This window comes from Coturnix japonica, chromosome 18 (genome assembly GCF_054131305.1).
Source record: "Coturnix japonica strain WE chromosome 18, WE-NBRP24, whole genome shotgun sequence".
Classification (NCBI taxonomy): Eukaryota; Metazoa; Chordata; class Aves; order Galliformes; family Phasianidae; genus Coturnix; species Coturnix japonica.
Window position 1 is genome coordinate 12,709,071 of NC_140680.1, and position 19,297 is coordinate 12,728,367.

Genomic DNA, 19,297 nt, shown 5'->3' on the forward strand with positions numbered 1-19,297 from the left:
CAATGTATTTCCACTCTCCTTTTTCATCTAAGAACACACTCACCAAGATACCCTGCTGAGGAGCTCGTCTGTGCAACCCAGCCAAGAAGAACCTATACTTAAGGCTTAGTGTGATTACTGTGTCCAGCAAAAATTTCCCAGTTATAATCAAGCCTAATGTGCTTAAATAGAATAATAATAGTAATAGTAGCAGTATTAGTAATGATAATAATAATAACAACAATAATAATAGAGTAGAAATGATTTCAGATCAGATCACTGTACTAATTATGGAATAAATCTTGGCTAAAGCAGTCCAGGATGAAAGAATTCAATAAAACTTTTCCAAAAATGACTGTAAGTTCAGTTCAGATTTTTCAGGCTTTGACTGAATTAAGTAGGATGGAAGATTGTTTAAACCAAAACCAGTTTCTTCATTTCCTTCCCAGTATGAATTCTGCACAACCGTTATTCACTTAGGAATGCTAACCTGGATGCATCCAGTGCTTCGAGGCTTTAAAACTACTGTATGTGGCTGGGTAATGCTATGGATTTAACTGAGCTTCATGCTAGCTATTACAGTGTCAAATCAAATTCAAATACTTTCATTCATGGTCAACAGACCAATTTACAAAGACTCTTAAATAATGCCTGGAAGCCTGGAACTTCATCCATATGAAATGCTGTAATGTGTTTGCATTTGAAAGACCTTTTCCTCCTAGAGCTCGAAACTGGCCAGCGCTGGGCCCAGCCTGGTGAGCCAAATTTCCTGACCCACTCATCCCTAATTATTCTGATGGCCCCACCGTAAAGTAGACCGCAGCATTTTTGTAAGCAAATGTGCTTAGCAGACTCTTTCACTCTTTCACGCTTCTAACTCTGCAGCTGCATTTATATTTTCCTCTTTTTTTTTTTTTTTTATTTCAGTGTTAAAACTCAACAGGTTTGACACTCCTGGATATAAATTCCAGATAAAGCCAATGCGGCAGGTAGAGCACAAATATTTTGCCAGCTTCTGAGAGCAGAACAAGAGATCACCACCAAGGGTGCAATTTTCTCCACAAAAGAGCCCAGTTTTCCTTCTTCTGCCCCAAGAACTTAAGGAACACTAATAATAACCATTGTGCATCACAAAAGCTCGGAGAAAACAACTAGCTTTCACAAACGATGAAGAAGCATTTGAGCTGCTTTTCAGTTCTGGGTGGACAGGTCTTGCTGCTCGCAAGCTGCTTGCTTGTTTTCCAGCTGATCTGTGTGAGGTATGTCAGACTGTGGATGAGACACGACTACATAAAGGAAGAAAACACCTTTGTCCCTGCAAATCTTTTGGTTTAAAAGTGAATGGTTGTTTGCTCCTTAAAATCAAAATGTGCTGTAAACTTATCCAGAGAATTTCCCCCACTTTAATCCTGCTCTGCTGAGAAGATGGCATTTGGTAAGAATACTTACAGCTGAAGGGAAAAGGGGTGCACAGAAGGAACAGCACAGCCTTTGCAAGGCTTCTGACGTGCTGTACTTCTCCCATTTCATCCTCTCAGGTTACCTTTTTAGAACCAGCTCCATTTCCATGTTTACCTGTTTACACCTCCATGCAGACCATGCACCAAAATCAAGCAGGCTGACATTGCTCCTCTTGGAGGATGCTGGTAAGCAGGGAAAATCGTGGCAGGGAGTGAACAGCATGACCACTGTGCTGGAAAATGTGCTTCTACCTTCCCAGCGCTTGCCAACCATGTGTGTCAATATACTTGTAAGTATCACCGCATGTGAGTAAGGGTGCATGACATAAGACACAAATCTCACCTCTTCCTGAAATGTTTGAAGGAATAGCATTGCACACAAAGCTGCAGGTGACAGACCCTGGCGAGGCTTGACTCACGTTCCCTGGACGTAACCCCCGGAGGCCTGGCACATGCTCAAGGACATTAGCCTACATGTTTCCGAGCAGACAGAAAGTTTTTCTTGTTTATCCAGCTTGTTTTTTGAATTCCTTTTTGGTTCTATGCAAAGCTGCCAGAGGAGACACAGAAAGCAGCAAGTGAGAAAGGAAGAAAGAAAGAAACACTGGCAGGCAGCATGTGAACATTGTGCAAGAGAATCTATAGTTGGAGATGGTTTGTAGCACAGACACCAAGCACCCCGTAAAATGTTTCAGATCTCCCGAGCACAGCTCCAATAGGCTTTGAAGTGTTGACATCACATAAAATAAAATGCATTGCAGTCCAAATTATCGCATTGGTTTTTCCCCCCTCTCCTCACTTTGATGGCTTCTACAAAGCATTTTATATGGTTGAATAAATTTGAGTAACTCTTTACAAGTAAATCAAACCAAAATGGTTTTTAAAGAAAAAAAAAATATTGGATGCCTGCTACCAGCCTCCTTTGAAAAACCAGTGTGTGTTTCCAAATACACTGCGTACAAGATGGTGTGATGCAGCCTGATTGGTAAACAGCAAGGAAGATGAATACCTCTCCAACACGCTGTGATTTTTCATCCTTGGACAATCGCTGCTTCTCGAATTAATGACCAGTTTGCTGATTAATTGACAGCCTGTATCCAAACCCAATTGTCATCCTGTCGCCGACGTTCTGCCTTTTTGTGCAAGCGGCTGCGTGAGGTTTGCAAAAATAAAATTTGCAAATTAAGATTAATTTCTAACACGATCCTTGGCCAGATCTCCCTTTATGTTGCAGCAGATGGACTTCTGTGTGAAATATTTTTCCTTAGTTGCTATAGAAACATGCCAACATATTTCTGCTTAAGTGATTTGCTGGAGAGCTGTTTGTTGCGTTGCCCAGTGCTGACAGAAGTGAATCATTTTTAGTCTTCAGTCAAGGCTGATTAAAACCTGGTCTCTGGGTGTCTTACCGCTAACTGCTACTTACACGAGGGACATACTGGTAAAGCAATTACAGCTGGGGCATTTTAAGCAAGCCTTGAAGTAGACCAGGCAGGTGGAAGGTTAAAGCTACAAAAATGACTAAAAGCAGAGAGAAGCACAAGGCTTATGAGCAACTGTGAAAAAGAAAAGGTGGAAAAGTTACGATGATCTTTATAAAAAGGAATTAGAAGGCATTTGGTTCCAAAAGGCAGTTCTGCTATGGTGGAAGCAACCCCTACCACTGCTGAAATCCCCTGCTGCTCAGACTCCATGGAACCAGAGCACACAGCGCCTTGCTGAAGATGCTGGAGGCAGACGGCTTGAGCTGCATGTGTCCATGCTGCTGGCAGGGCCAGCACTCACCTGGGGGCAAATCCCTCCCTGCAACCACATTTCCCTGCCTGAAGCCATCCTTACCCACAGCTGTACCTGAACCCCACAGCAGCTGGGCTGCCCAAGCACCGGTCATGGCACAGAATGCAACTGTCCCCAAACCCAGCAGCTAGGAAGCTAAGGTAGCATCAGCGAGGAGGTCTGTTAAAGAACACAGAGTCTGAGATCCGAATCTCCCTTCCAGGGTAAGTTGGCAGGATAAATGCAGCCTAAGATACTGAAATGACAAAGCTTTGTTACAGAGCTGACAAGTCCACCTCACTTGCAAGGAGCTGGCACTGAAGATCACTTCACTCATTCCTCATCCCCAGCCCCATGCCTCACTTCTTCCACTCGTAAAGCTCAGCAAAGGACAACCACACACTGATGCTCTGGGACCTACTGATGGAGGTTTTCTGTAAGAAGTAGATCTAATTACAAAGCAATTTGAGGCCTGCAGTGATTTCAGAAGCTGGATGAAAAGAGGTAAACCCTGAGATTAGACTTGAGGAAACAATTCCCAATTCCCTCAGAAGCAGAACTGCAGATATGGCCATTTTATTAAATCACTTGTTAAACCTAGAGATAACTGTCTCTATTTTGGAAACAATATGATGTAATTGAATGTTAAAAGGTATGTTTCTTAATAACCTTTTATCCAGAGCTGGCTGCCAAGCCTCCCTTCTTTTGTTAGCTGCTGCTCAGTGAGGCTTATGTTAGCGAGCCTTCAGAGGTGTTTATAACAGGCTCTTTCACTCGCATTTCTCTCCATTTTAATATTTTCTTCATTTCTGTCCCTATTTTTGAAGTACACTTCCAGAGTGGCAGCTCTCCAACCCTTCTTACCTACAAGTGAAGGGCAAGCTACCAGCTACCTTTATAGTGAAAGCCAACTTTTCTGCTTGGCCAACTTGCAGGGGATCTTAGTCCATGGAATAGTTGATTCTCTGCCCGTGGCAAAGTACATGAGTCATCCCTCTGAAAAGTATAACCTCTGCTGTCCCTCACTGAGATGGACGACTAGGAGGCCTGGAAAGCCAGCAGTCTCCCTAGATAGGGTTGATGTTATTTCAGGATCCCCAAGCTGTCTGATCTGAAGATCAGACAGGAAAGTTGAACTAGAAAGCAGTTCGGTTCTGTGTCCCATGTGTGTAAAATCTCAAACAAGCCATGGATATTGTTGTGCATATAATGCAGACAAGGATCCTACCTCAGTGCCAGAATGACACAGGACGTTGCTGGGTGCTCTGTGCTGACCTTCTGTATGTCCCGAGGTACCTGCTGCATGTGAAACAGAAGCTGAAGCAAGCAAGTGCTATGGTTAGTCAGGTTCTTTCACTGCCCATGTTGAGTACCTCAGATTTTCATCACCTGGTACCCCACTGGAGCACCATTCAGCACCATCCTGGAACTGTCAGACTGCCTCCTGCTTTACAGCATGCCCAGAGGCAGCCTCTGCCCACAGTGCTCACAGAAGAAAATGCACTGTTATGCCTGAGACACAGAAAACAATCTTTTATAAATAAATGATGTGATATGTATGCCCATCAGTGCCGAGACTGCAGGTCTAGGAGAGGAGACGCTCCTCTTAGCAATAACTTCATCTCAATTCAGTCTATGCTTCAAGGGCTTCAAGCCTGGGGAGTCAAGTTCTCTTTGTCTCCAGGAAAAGGCAAGCTTTGGGACCTTTCAAATGCATTAAATCTATTCTCCAGGTGCTTCTAAAATAGTAACAGTAAAGAAGTCATAATCCCTTCCAGCCATCATATGATCTCCGTAGTTGTGGAGCATGAACTTTTCTGGAGGCTCCAGTCCTGGAGCAGGCAATAGTCTGGAAGAACACTTCAAGAATTTAGTTTCAGAAGTAAGCTGGCTGAATGCGAAAATAATTGTTACTTGTGAAAAGAAGCGAAGCTTCAAATGTTCCTCACTAAAACACTCTGTGTTATAGACAGGGACTGGATGAGGAAGATGACACCAAGTTGGCAGGAAGTGTTTATCTGCCTGGGCATAGGAAGGCCCTACAGAGGGATCTGAATAGGTTGGGGAGCTGGGCTGAGGCCAATAGGATGAAGTTCAGCAACACCAGGTTCTGTGTTCTACACTTTGACCACAACAACCCCAGGCAATGCTACAGGCTTGTAGCACAGTGGCTGGAAGTCTGCATAGAGGAAATGGACCTGGGGGTGTTGGTCAATGTTGATCTTTTGGAAGCAGAGCCACCAACAAAATGCATACAGTGGAGTACTGAAACTTCTTAAATGTTATTGCTGAAAATGGGTAATAATATTTGAAATGCCAACTGTCTCAGAGTTGAACAAAGCATTGTATATGCTGGCACATGCTAAAGCACTGTGCTTTAAAATGAAGTAGTCCCTTAGTGACAACGGCCCAGGTATGTCCCAACCTGTGCCCATCTGCAGAGCTGGCAGCTCTCATGGCACACTTCAGGACAGATGTGCAGTTTGATGTTCTTACAATCAAGCAGTGCGTGACACTCAGCCGTGTCTCTCCAGCTACTTCTGAACATTACATACATTTCACATACGTTGTCAAAATGAACATCTGACAATCACGGCAAGAGCTGCAAATAGTAATGAATCCTCCCCCTCCTTCTCTCCCCTGAAGTACAAATTCAATTTCACCGTGCTTATGCTTCTACTGGGTTTACTTTTATACTAACTCAAATGCTCATTAAAAGCATATTTTAGTCCTGTGTGCTAACAGTCACACAAAAAACCAACATGAGATGCAATGCCATCACAAAACCTACTGCCAGACTCTGACACAGAGGCAACGGCAGAATCCAAACACAGATTTATGCAGAGCTTTCCCAACAAGAACCATGTACATACATGCAATTACATTGTGTGAAAGCAAAAAGCTGCAAAATTATTTTAAGCTTTGCTCCAGCCAACACACTTAATGCCATTAGCCTAATTTTCCTGGATACTTCTTTGCCAGTGTCTTCTTCCAGCTCTCCTGGTTATAACAGTTATGCTTTATGCATTCTGGGAGCAATGACCCATCATTTGCGTTAATCACAGCTAACCAACATATGTGAAGTTTCAAACACATAGCATGAATCCAAGCTGCTATCCTCTCAGAAAAAAATGCTTCCCAGAGGGACGTATAAAGCACACCATTATTCAGCATGTGCTTATAGAGCATTAGCAGAATGGGCCACACAATGTTATAAAAGAGATTCGATCCATCCCATAGAAGGATGGACTCTGCACCAGGGCATGCAGATGAGGCCATCAGTGCTGCCATAGGTTTAGGAGGCAACCTCCTCAATATGGACTGAGTAGCTGTACCCAGCCTGGAAGGGGAGCCCATGCTCCTGGTGATGGTTAGGGAAAAAAGTCAGAACCTGATCAACTGTGGTAATTCAGAACACCTGTGACAACAAAAACTTAAAGAGTTCCACTGAGTATCTTGGCTCAGGTTTTGTCTTCAGTACCTTGAGCAATTGCACAGCGTTGAGCTGTTTCCTCATAGGGTTCCTCCTCAGGGACAGGCCAGGCAGTGCCATCACTGGCACCTGGAATGGCACCTCTGCTGCTGAGCACCAATAGCCTCATGTGGAGACCCATCCTGAGACAGACGGCAGCCTGCAGCTGTAGGGTGAGAGGTTTGGTGTTAAACAAAGTCAACATCACCAACTGGTGCTCAGCGCTTCAGAGCCCAGTCACAACAAAGAGAAAGAAACCTCCAGAAATCAGAGCACTTCAGCAATCAATATTATTGGATTTAAAATGAGACAACACCATCCTGCTGGGGCACTCCTGCCCTGGGAGGAACACCAGGAGAAGGTCTTCACCACAGCAGGACACAGAGCAGAGAATGGGGCAGACAGAGGGGAGGTGCCATCCTTACCTGTTCTCATTTGATGGCTCAAACAGCTCTGAACCTGAAGTGTAAGCAGAATTCAGAGGCTGCAAACAGTGATGCAACAGACTTTGGTGGGCATGGCCAGTCCAGCAGCTGAAGCAACAGCATTCCTTGAAAGCTGCTCATACATTCTGTGCTCAGTTTGTGAGCATACAAGTGAGGGATTGGATCAGCATGTGCCAGCACCTCACTCCATTGCCACAAAGCAGGTATGCCAGTTTGTATTCAGTGAGGATCTGAGTATCATATCAAAACAAATGCTTACATTAAAAGTATTCTGCATTCAACGCAATTATGAGGCTCTCGTTTGCGAAACAAAACACAATTCAGGGCTATAACTAACATTACAAAAGCACTGTAAGACTGCAAAAGCATCCATACTTCTCAAGAAACGTTCTCCATGAAGCTTTAGCAAATGCTGAACACTGAAACTAATACTGTTTGCTTCAGCATGACTGCAGGCAGAACAATTCATTGCAATGAACACTCGGAACCACAGGCAACTGCCACTTCTGAACTCATCCTAAGACTTGTTTTTCCATCTTTCTAAGCTCTGGAGCCAAGTCATAATTTTCTTGTATAACAGAAAAGGGATCACTAACTGGTAATATATTGGGTTTTCGTACTCATTTTTTGCTATTTTAGTACAGTCAGTGTGTTACATCTATATAAGCTAGGAATCCAGGTAAGAAAACCAGAAAACTTTCCAAAGGCAGACATACTTTATATTTTATTTATTCTCTGTGGTTACAAAGTGGGTTTCATTGGAAACTGCATGGGAACAGGAATGAGAACACTTATTCAGCACTGATGTAACTGAGAATATGTAGGATTGGAAAAGGACAAATCAGACCTCTGATGTTTACATGCTCTCATAATATAACTTTGTAGAGAGACTATACAGTTGCACAGTTAAGTTCCCAAGAAGTCAGCTTAAATTCATTAAGCTCATTAAAACTTGCATGTGTATAAGATGCACTGTAACACAGCTGAATTGTAGGACTCCTGAAATACTGTTCTCCCCTTTCCTGTACCAAGGGTGGTCCCCTTTACTAAGACACCATCACAACCCTTTCTGGTCAGTAAAAAGGTCAAGCCAACAATTCTCCTACAAGCATTTTGTTTTGGCAGCCACAGGGTTAAAAAACCAAGTGAACCAAAACTAAAACCAAGAAGGACATGACACCCAGTCATGTGCAATTTAAAGGACACAAAGAAACAGACATCATCAGTAACACCTATGATGTGAATGGAAGCTGTAGGGATTGAGTATGCCCATGAGCCAAGGTCTCCTGCCAAGCCTAACCGGCAGCTTATGTTCCCTTTATGATCAGATAACTCTTCTTTATCCCCTGAAAGGCTGCTGAGCAAAGAACACCAGCTGCCCTGCAGGAAACCTGGAGCCTCCCAAGGACAGCCAGTGCAGCAAGGGGAGGCACAGCAATGCTGGGAGCCTGGGCTATTTGCATCTCCTGCAGTCTCATGTCCTGCTGGGTTCAGGAAAGAGTGGAATCGAATTCAAATTTTCTATTAGCCTGCTTTTTGCTATACAACATAGCCATCCATTCCTCTTATCCCCTTCCAGATGCATTTCTAATAGGTGGAGGTTTAAATACCGCAAGTGAAAGCTACAGACATAAAATACATATTTGTTTGTGTGAATCTGCACATGGCTAACCTTACAGAATGTAAACCAAACCCCAATAATGGGACCCAGATTGAAATGGAAACCAGCTCTCCTCAATGAGATACAGATTCCTGTGTCTGAAAAGTCTGCAGTCAGCTACAATAAAAATCATGCGCTAGAACACGGCCAGCCCCCGAGTCTCCATAAATATCATTTTTCCCTTTTTTATTGTTAGCAGGAGAAGCTCGGCAGAGGCATGCCACCACACTATTAGTAAACACACATTACTATAAACAGAGAACAGAGATCATAATAACCATCAAGGAGAAAGAAGGAAGAAGTTAGACAACTAACCACCATCTAGGAGCACTTCAGGAAGGCAGCAGGTCCGTGCACCTGCCTCCTGTGCTCCTCACTGAGCCTGGAAGCTTTGCCAGTACTAAATGAAAGGGGAGCATCTGAGTTTATGTTAGGAAGGACTACATGTAAGATTACAAACAAAAGATTTGTGAGACTGAGAAATAAGACCAGGTGTAAGGCTTAGAAGAAGGCAATGGATGGGAAGGGAGTTTCTATCTCTGGGATGGGACACAGGAAGAGACAAAGTAGGCGAACAGAAGATACACCAAAGGGAGAGCAAGAGCATACTGTCACTTTTCTGTTGTGGAATGTATCAGCAAGATCATCAATAAGAAAGGGAGAGTAGAAGCAGCAAGCAGGAAGCAGGTAGGAAGTGTCTACATGGAAGATGTGGATGGAAGATATGGAAGAACATGATTTGGGGAAAACCTGCAGTGATTTGCAGTACAATGATCACAACTTTTCTTAATGGGTAAACACTAATTGTAAGGCAAATAGCATTGGTAAAGTAACTTGCTCTGATTTGGCACCTGACAAGCAAGCAAAACAGGTGTGATTTATGTAGTAAATCAGTGTTAAATGAATGTAATAGAAAGAAGGGCACAATTTGTACTCATGGTATTGTTTATAGAAGTTTGTTCTTACCTTTGCTTTGCAAAGATGTTTTGGATACGTTTCACATAGATGGCCTTGAACAAATGTTAGTCAATGTCTGTCTTCATTTCTACAGAAAAAGGGAAGAAAAATATGTCTGAAAATCCTCTTCTCTCTGTGCCTGGGGAAAAAAATATATATTCCACGACTTGTTAAAGTTCTCAATATTGGATGCAGATGATGAAAATTGCTCAGCAATTTTAGCAGCATCCCTATGGAATCTGGAAAAATGGTTAGAAGTGGGAGTTCACAGGAGGAATTGCTGAAGACAGCTTAGAAAGCTGGCATCTGCAGTTCAAAAAGAATACCACTACTGCACTGGGCTGGACTGGCCCAGCATCCTACCTCTGCTGTGCTGCTGGACCACGCCACCAGCAGCAATTTCCTCTGGAATGTCCATGCTGGTGGGAGGAACATCTGGTGTGTCCATATGGAGCTGGACAACAAGTGCATTTGTTGGATATACTGGAGGAGGAGAGGTTAACACTTTGCCTTTCAGTGGTCAGAAAATGACTTTGAAGTTAACAGCCTATTAAGATGAATGGGGAAAACTCACACCTCTTGGTGCTATTGTTTTGGTTAGTATCCAGACTCAGTAAGACAGCAATGGGTTGATTTACTTTAAGAAACCTACAGTAATGTTGGCAACCAAATGAGCTATGGAACTAAAATAATAATAACAATAATAATAATAAAAAGATTAGATATTGGAAAATACAGCAAGATCTGCAGAAAAATGCTAAATCCACAGGATCCATAACTTTCCCAGGATAGCAGCTGGATGTTCTCAGTGTCTATTAAAAATAGGGACTAAATAGAGTACGTGGTTGTTTGAAAAGTCAGTGTAACACACACAGTGAAGTGGCTGTTACAGTGTCTAGATGAGTGGGCTGGAGTAATAAAGGCAGATGGCAACAGATTAGCAAACGGTATTTTACTACTTAGCAAATGGTAACTACTTCAATGGCCAATGAGGCAAAGTGAACAGGGAGAAGCATTCCCAGATCCAGAATCACTGGGCATTCCAAGAAGGAAGGGGCCCACAAGGAGTGCTGACAGAGGAGAGATGCCAGGTCAGATGCCAATCAAAGGAACCAATTACTCTCCTCCTACCTGACTCTTTCCACTCTAAGGTCCATTTCTAAGCAGGGCTCCGCTCTGCCATGGAAACAAACAGGAACAACCTCAGATCTGTAAAACTTCAGATCTGAATGGAACAGTTCAGCTGGAAGGGACCCACAAAGATCATCAAGGCCAAGCACAATGCCTAAAAGACAGTTCACTGCTGAATTCCACCGTAAGGTCTGACGATGAGCATCTGCTTTTGGGCTTTGTAGAGAAGGACTCCCAACATTTGTAGGAGGATCTGAAGTAATTGAGCAGAGTGAATACATGAGGAGCAGTGCAGTGCCCAACCCAAGCACCCAGGGTCCTGCAGAGCCCCTACAGCACCTCAAGCAGCACCTGCTGCATGCTTACAGCAAAAGCAGTAAAGGCACTATCTATATTTTTATTTATCCATTGACATTAATTTATTCACTCCAACTACTGAAGTGGTAAAGATACCAGCAGAAAGCTATGTCTCTCTCTAGCAAAGAGGAAAAGAGAGAGGATGTTTGTGAATTTGGGGTTAGGAACAGCCTAGCAGAAGCAGATTATCTCTAATGTCTTAATGAAGATAAGCACATGAAAAGGGCCACTGCGGGTTGCCATTGGCTCGCAGTTAAGTGGTGGGTTTGTAAAATAATTCCTTCTGATTCATTTTCTGGTTACATTATGGTTCTTCAGTCAATTATATTACCGCATGGGGTTTTCAACCAGATTCCTGAGTAAACAGCAAGCAGCAGACAAATTGACTTTAAAAACCAAGCAATGCTATTTATCACAAAAGTTCTGATGAGCAGTAGGACTTCCCACCAGTGGCTATCAGATGCTGCCTTCTGTGAATGTGCAAGTCTGATGGTTACAAATGCTTCACACATGCACAGCCTAGTTAGGAGTTTTTTGCAAGTACTCCCAAATGGCCACTAAATCTACAGTTGTTCTCCAGATAGCCCCAAAATACAATAAATAAAATAAATAAGATCAGCAGCCCTGGGGGGTCAGACAACTGATCTCATTGCAGCACTGTTCAAGTGTTCTCATTCCAGCAGTGACTGCTCTGCAAACAAAGATAGACATGGCACATCTTTACTTGGTTCATTTGCTCACAGGCACGATGTTCCAGCTGGTTTCACAGGATGCAGAGCTCCCACCTTGTGTATGATGGTGCCACGCTGCTCTTTGGTCCATGGAGAGGACAGCAGAACTTGCAAAGCAAAGGAATGGGATTTCCAGTGAGATTTTTGCAATACGAGTAATGAAGACTTTGGACATCTTGTACACTTCTTCAGAAATAACACATCTATGCTTGCAGCCCATAAATTGAAGCCCTTAATTACAGAGGAGTAAAAGACACCCCGGATCCACTGGATAACAAGGTTGGAAGCAACTTGCCTACACCCACAAAACAGGTGGGGGAATCCAACTTGCCTGATGAACAGCCCTCATTCTACAGCATCCTATAAGGAATGTTTCTGCCCACAGCTCTCAAGTTATCCATCTATTACAGTAGTGGTTTCTTCTAGTGGCAAACAATAGCTGTGGTCCTCAGTCTCTGTGTTTGAAAACCAGCAGTAGGAAGAAGCATCTTCCCCCTGTATTTCTCACTGTTCTGAAGATGCATTTTACAAGTCACCAGCAAGCAGTCAAAGCTATCCGCATGCAACTCTATTTTCAAACCATCTTTGACAGACAACATGTTTTCCTTACAGATCTTCTAATGCTTTTAATGGTAGTCAAGAAATACAGAGATATGTGTATTCATGTAAATTACTACCATTCTTTTCCCCCTTGCGGCCATAACTCACACTCACCTCCCAGTCAAACCATGGATCTGTTTTTGTCATTTGCCTCATGGAGAGATGGGCCATATGCCTGAGGAAGTCAAAAACCTCCACAGTGCTTCAAGCTGACAGCACAACCTGGCACAGAGGTGGCTCATGGCACAGGAACACTGCCCAGAGTGGCTCCAGCTCACACACTGTGCCAATCCTAGATCTACAGATTCATATATTTTACACACATATATTTACATTTATATATTTATGTGTAAATGCACATACGCATATCTGAGCTGCTGTTCCTGCACAAGGCTTGCTGGCCCTGGTTGGCACCAACACTGGGATTGCTGGGGTCCATAGCCCCCGGGGGCTGTTTCTCATTCTTACAGCCCAGTTCACATGTGCTTTGCACTAACCTGCATGAAGCAAGCACCTTCCCAGGTGTCCTGCTGGTGACCACTGGAGTCTTATCCTCTGCTGTGACAGCCAGGGCAGCCCTGCAGCACTTGCAGATGCAAATCACATGTGGCAACTATTCACCCTTGTCCCATGCAGCCAGGTTGGCACAGGGCTTTAGCACACTGTCACGGGGGACGATGACACCTTCACACCCCTCTGCATGGCCTGCATCTACAGTGAGGTTCATGATTCTGAGCCTGACAGTTTGGAAACAAGCAAGAAAGAGGAAAGAGGTTTATATTCCAACTCCTAATTTTTTGAGTATTTTCATATTTCAAGAATGCCAAAGAAACAAAGACTTAAAAATATGAACACCAACTTGGTATGACTTCAGCTCCCTCCTTCACTTTTCCACTGTCCTGCAGAAATGGTTTTTAGTTGATACTTTGCTGGGCTGAATGGAAGGAAAAAGTGAATTCTGGGCAACTGCTTGTGAGCAAAGGGGTGCCTGCACCACACAGCCAAGCTCCCCATGCCAGCCCCCACATACACATCCTCTGTGAAGGCACACAGGTTTCAAACCACAGCACAGTGGCACTGAGCACATTACAGACAGAACATGGTCCAGTCACTGGGGATCTGAGCTCCTCAGAACTTACTGCATGCACACACTGTGAATGCAAGTAGAGTGATCATGGAAAAGCCTTTGCCAAGCACAAGGTGGAGACAGAAGCCAGTTTTTAAAAGGGGAAAGTGGAACACATGACCTTCCACCCCAAATGCACGACCACTCCTGTTAATGGAGGAAACAAACCTGACTGCAGGACACACAGTGGTAATTTATGCCACAATAATGTCCTGCTCTCCTCTGCCTACCATCTCAGACCTCTGAATGCGCACAGCCCCTTTGAAAAAACATTTGAAGTTAGAGTGATGTTGCATTCCTGTCCTTGGGAGAATATCTGTGATTCTGAGATGTTTTTCTTGCCCTGAACTAGAATTAAGAAGGTCTGATCACAAAAGAATGATCATGAATCATGATCACAATAGGACAAAGGGGAATGGTCTTAAACTGATGGAGGATACTTTCTTACCGTGAAAACTCACTTCAAGTTAGGAGCTGAAGAAACTACATTTTTCAGCACAGAACTTTGGTTTCAGCAGACTGGCATCAGCAGATTAATGCCTTTTCCAAGCACTGGAATTGGCTTAGCACCGATGAACTCAACTCCTTCTTGGGAATCTAAAAGAACATAAGCAGCCAACTCTGATTCATCGTAGAGACTGAAATGCTCAACACAACTTGGAAAGTCTCCTTCACTGTGTCTTGCATCTTGAAGCTACTGGCATTTCCCTATACACTGGGCGACTCTGGTAGCCCTGAAACAATGATCTATCTTCTTCACAACCTCACTTGCCTTTTCTCTCTCTCTTCAGCCCCCTTACACAAAGCAGGTAGCTTTACCAACCCTAAACCTGACCTAGAGATGCCTTTGAGATAACATGAACTCCCAAGTAGCGCTCGGGAGACTTCCAACTGTGCTCTATGGCACTGTCCCCAAATTACAGGCAGACAAATTACTCTCTGCCAATTTTCTGAGTCAATGATGTGTGGCCCCATGGTCACTCTATCCTTTCAAACAACTACGCTATAAAACACACTGACAGTTCTCACTTCTGTTTTTCATCACAGTGGTATAGTGGCAAAACAACCAAACTACTAGGAAATTAAGACGAGTTAGGATTGCCATCAACCAAGCATGCACATATTTTTGGGTTTGCAGATCCAGCTCAGCACTAAGAAAAAGGCAATCCTAACAAACTTCCAATACCACCGAGTTTTAATCCAGGTGCATTCAGCAGAAATACTGTACAGATAAAAGCTGAAAAAACTGATAAAGAAGGTTAAATGATAACTAATAATAGTTTGTTATTATTGTGGCTTAAGAAACAGCAGTAACCTCCTTGCACAGGTGGGACAGGTCAAGCACAGAGGCTGTTACAAACTTTTTCTGTGTCTTAATAGCAAAGGGACTTAAGAGTCAGCACTTAGTCCCTGGTGTGCTGTTCAATAAGGAAGTCATAAATCATCCATCCTTTATTGTAGTAAAGGCAGAATTTTGTCTTTAATTAAAAAATTGTATCAACTTCAGCCATGCATTAACAATTGTTTCCAGTGCTATTCCTGAGAGAGGGGCTGGGGAGACATTCTACCTCCCAACAAGGCCAAACCCAGCATCCAGAACATCCCACCCTGTCCTCACTGCTGGAGACAGCAGTCAGACCGGTACCGCAGTGAGCATTCACACATGACCTCAACAGCCTTTCAGCTACCATGCAGATTCTTCAAACACGCTGGAGGTTTTGACTCACCCCAGCTGAGTATCTGGAAGAATAATTAGAGCAATAAGAAGGGTGGGTGAATTTTAGGACAAGAAACTGAAGAAGTTCAGGCTGGTGCAGGCTTCTTTTACTCTGTCACAGCACCTCCTGCTAACAGCTGGACTTGGCCTTGCTGTTATCATTGAGTTGGAGGCAGTGATGGGAATACGTTAAGGAAAATGCAAAGGTTGAACTTTGCTTAGAGGGAGGTTGGAACAAAAGTACTCAGCATCACGGATGTGTGGCAGGCATTAAAGCAAGACACACTGATCTCAGCAAGTGTTATTCTAATGGAGAAATGGTCATTGCAAGGGGACAAGCCAGCAAGGCACAGGTTTATGGGTGAAAGCATCCTGGTACTTTGGATGGTCCAACTGGTCTGAGATTATTGTTGGCTGATGTCTGCACTCAGCCTGTGTCAGGGGAGCTCTGACACCAAGGTAAGTTAGTTATTTCATTGAAAAAATAACCCCTCTCTTCAAGGTTAATAGGACTGGACTAGTTAGAAATGGAAACTTGTTTCTTAACGAACACTGCAGTGGGTCTGGCTGTATTTTTCTGACAGCTGGCTGCCCATGGTAGTTCTGCAAGTGAAGGCAGTGGCACAGGTAAGCAGATTGAAATTGGCAGGAGGGACTCATCTGTCCTTGTTCTGGCTGAGAGTTGGACTTGATGATCCTTGTGGGTCCTTTCCAACTCAGGATATTCTATGATTCATGACGGTTTTGAGCCCATCGCATCAAATCCCCTGAGCTTCTTTCAGACAAGCAAATTCTAAGCAGTATTTTTGTTAAACAAATATTTTCCTTTCTTTGTAGAGTCAATATTCCCCTCTCAATTTAAGATTTTCTGACTTATCCATATTAGCCTTTCTATCAAGCCTAAGCATTTTATACCCTTAAGGTTTTATCTGAATCCTCAAACAACAGAATACGTAATGACATAAGGAGGGTGAGGACTGCAGAGGGCCTCTGTCATTACTAGTCTGGCAAAGCAGCTCTCAAAGGCCATCAACCAGCCCAGCCTTGTGCCTGGAAATATAATCCAACCACCTGGAAGCATTTGGCATCCTTAGCTACGTCTTTGTGTTCTGAAGTGTTCCGTGCAGAACTTGTCCCTGTGCAAGGAATGTACCTGACAGAGACACTCTCAGCTGCAGAAGGACACGTTATAGCAAGATAACCCACACTTCACCAAGTATTGCAGCCATGGAGCCTGGGACCACTGTCAGATGCATTCTGATGCACACAGAGAGGACAAAAATGAAGGGTTTTCTCTCTCATCCCCACTCAAACACTTCGGCAGCTCTTCTTGTTTTTACAAGGGACCATTTAGAGCCAAGCAGGGGATGGGAGAGGCGTGTTGTGATAATCGGATCCCAGTGAGACATTCTAATTGCCGTTGCCTTTTAATAGATATGAGTTATTCCTACACACATGGTTTATTTTCCCATGGCCCACACTCTTCTGGCGAGCAGGCTGATGCTGAGGGTGAGCTGGGAGAGATGAAGCCAGGGATTCGTTGGCTTTAATGCACAAATGAAAGATGCTTTCAGTCAGCCACAGCCTGCACGCCAGCTTCTATTTTCTCAGTGCTCTCACTTTGGGTTGGAGAGGGCTGGCCCTCTCCTTCCTCATGCTTCCTTTGCTCTCACACAATCTTTGTGGAGCTGCAGAAAAGAATTTTCCCATAAATAAACAAAATATTGAGTTACACACCATGTAAGTGACGACAGAAGAGAGCCCCAAGTCATCTTCTTCATTTCTATGCACAACATACGTGCCAACTCTCAGATAAAAGATGCATGAAAGAAAATCGCAGTGCTTCCAAGTCCACATAGTTTTGAACTAAAATCACCAAGTCGTCATTTTCCGTGCGCTCACGTGTGCTGGGTGCAGGGCTTGGCCACCCAACTGCCCACCTTCAGGGCATTATTGTAATAGCTTTATAGAAGCCACAGAGGACTCACCTCTAGAAAGCACTTAGCCTGTCCTGGGTGAGCAATGAGCAGATTTGCTGTGGTGATGCCCTGCTGCATTCAGTGCATGCTCAGTGTGTGAATGCTTTTCCCAGGAAGAGAAAGAGAAAGAGAAAGGCCAAGATATCTACCCAGCTGCACACAGGCAGCCCCAGGGCAGGACTTCTGAAGCATTTTCTGCACAATGGCTCCATGAGCATAACTGAGAGGTGACTGCAGGAATCTGCATTTCACTAAGTAACATTTCACACACTTTCCGAGGCCCTACACAGATACGAAGATTAACATTTATGAATGGATATTAGGGCAATGGCACAAAGCACTTGTTTTAGGGACTCACTTGCAGTGAGTCAGGTATCAAGGTATCAGTGCAGAGTGGTCTCACTCTGCGTTTGTCTGATTACCTCTGACAGCAAAAGTGAAATCCTTGGGCCTAGAGGGGCAGATTAACAAGGAAAGCATGAGCAACAGAAGAGCTGGGCTAAACTAGTGACTGAAGAGCTCAGTTCAGCAAACTGGAGGGATTGCAGCTGCCCATCCACCAAAGATAGATGTGGAATTGCTTCAGATGGTTCAAGGAATTACAAACAACAGTTACTGGACTCAACTGAGTCTGAATTTACTACCCAGGAGGTCTATTAAACACTGAAATACATTTTCCATGTGGAAGATAGCAGGAGCGCCATGACTTGAATTAATCAAAACTAGACAAGATCAGGCTTCAGTGAGAACATGGCACCAGGAGTAATTCTGTCAAGAGACAACAAAATGAATGACCTAACTGGTCTCTTTTCCACCTCTGATTTTTAGCTCACGAACTGCAATACCATTAAATGCAAATAAGACCAAAATAAAAAAGACCCCAGCATGCTTGTTCTGCAGTACAAGGCTGTTAAGTACTGGTCTCCATCACTGTAGCAACACTGCAGTGAACTGCCTCACTGTAGGTTATAATTATTTCTTTTGTCTAGATTGTTTGAGGTCAAAGCCTCATTGTACAAAGTACCACACAAGCACTTACTGAGATACTTCCTGCCCCAGGCAAACTCTGAAGATAAAAGAAAGAAAATGACTTTTCACCCAGCACATTAATTGTGAAGCCTGAGAGCAAACCAGAGCCTCATGGGACCCAGTGCAACTCTATCACCACCACACAAGTCACCTCTCAAAGAGGTATCTGACCACATGCTTCCACCAGGAGGTCCAGACCATGCTCTGCAGACAACAGCACAATGCCAAAAGGTTTGAGTACTTGCACGACCACAGAGCTGCAAACTACACAGACTGTAGATACTGGCTTCTCTTAATACCTACCTATTTTCAGAAGTGGGTTTGTTTCTGAGCAGTGGTTTTCAGGACACTCCTCACCACCTTTCCACCAACCACCACACAGAGTTGACCTGGCATCCAACTAAATAGGTGTAGCACAAGCAGAGTCCGACTGATAGCAAGATGTTTCTTGCCTCAAATCAATATCAACACTCTTCTCACCTGAAAAGAGAGCTGAGAATAAGTAAAATGAGCTGTGCAAGTCCTCACTGGATTCTGTCAAGTCCTCAGTGCATTGAGAGCGCACTGGGAACATCACTGTTACCACCATTGCTCTCTTAGACCTATCCAGGCTGCACAAATGACCTCTCATAGATTTCTCAATACTCATGCCAAACTTTTATTCTTTTTCAACAAGGAAGACAGAGCTCTAAATGATAAGTCTTCTGGCAGAAGGTGGGAAACTGTTGGACAAAGAAATGATGGGCGAATTCTTACACTTAAAAGGAAGCTGAAAACAAGATTAAATGTATGTAACACACACGTTTTTTCCACCCACTCTTAGATGAAAGTTAAAACTTTTCTAAAACTTCTTACTGTGCAGATAGCCCACATATCA

The 19,297-nt window shown here is 43.7% G+C and overlaps 1 long non-coding RNA gene across 4 annotated transcripts in view; it reads right to left on the reverse strand.

Moving 5' to 3' along the window:
• The window catches only part of LOC107320432 (uncharacterized), a 181,692-nt gene that overhangs the window by 56,981 nt on the left and 105,414 nt on the right, over nt 1-19,297 (reverse strand). For 3 of the 4 annotated variants that reach the window (XR_014935474.1, XR_014935476.1, XR_014935475.1), the window contains 6 exons: nt 18,724-18,900; nt 9,760-9,889; nt 6,697-6,853; nt 4,444-4,514; nt 2,449-2,588; nt 1,783-1,989 (listed from right to left, as the gene is read on the reverse strand). This is a non-coding gene — a long non-coding RNA (uncharacterized LOC107320432). Of the gene's footprint in view, nt 1-1,782; nt 1,990-2,448; nt 2,589-4,443; nt 4,515-6,696; nt 6,854-9,759; nt 9,890-13,066; nt 13,294-18,723; nt 18,901-19,297 lie in introns of those variants that run through there. The other variant, XR_014935477.1, reaches the window with a different exon arrangement.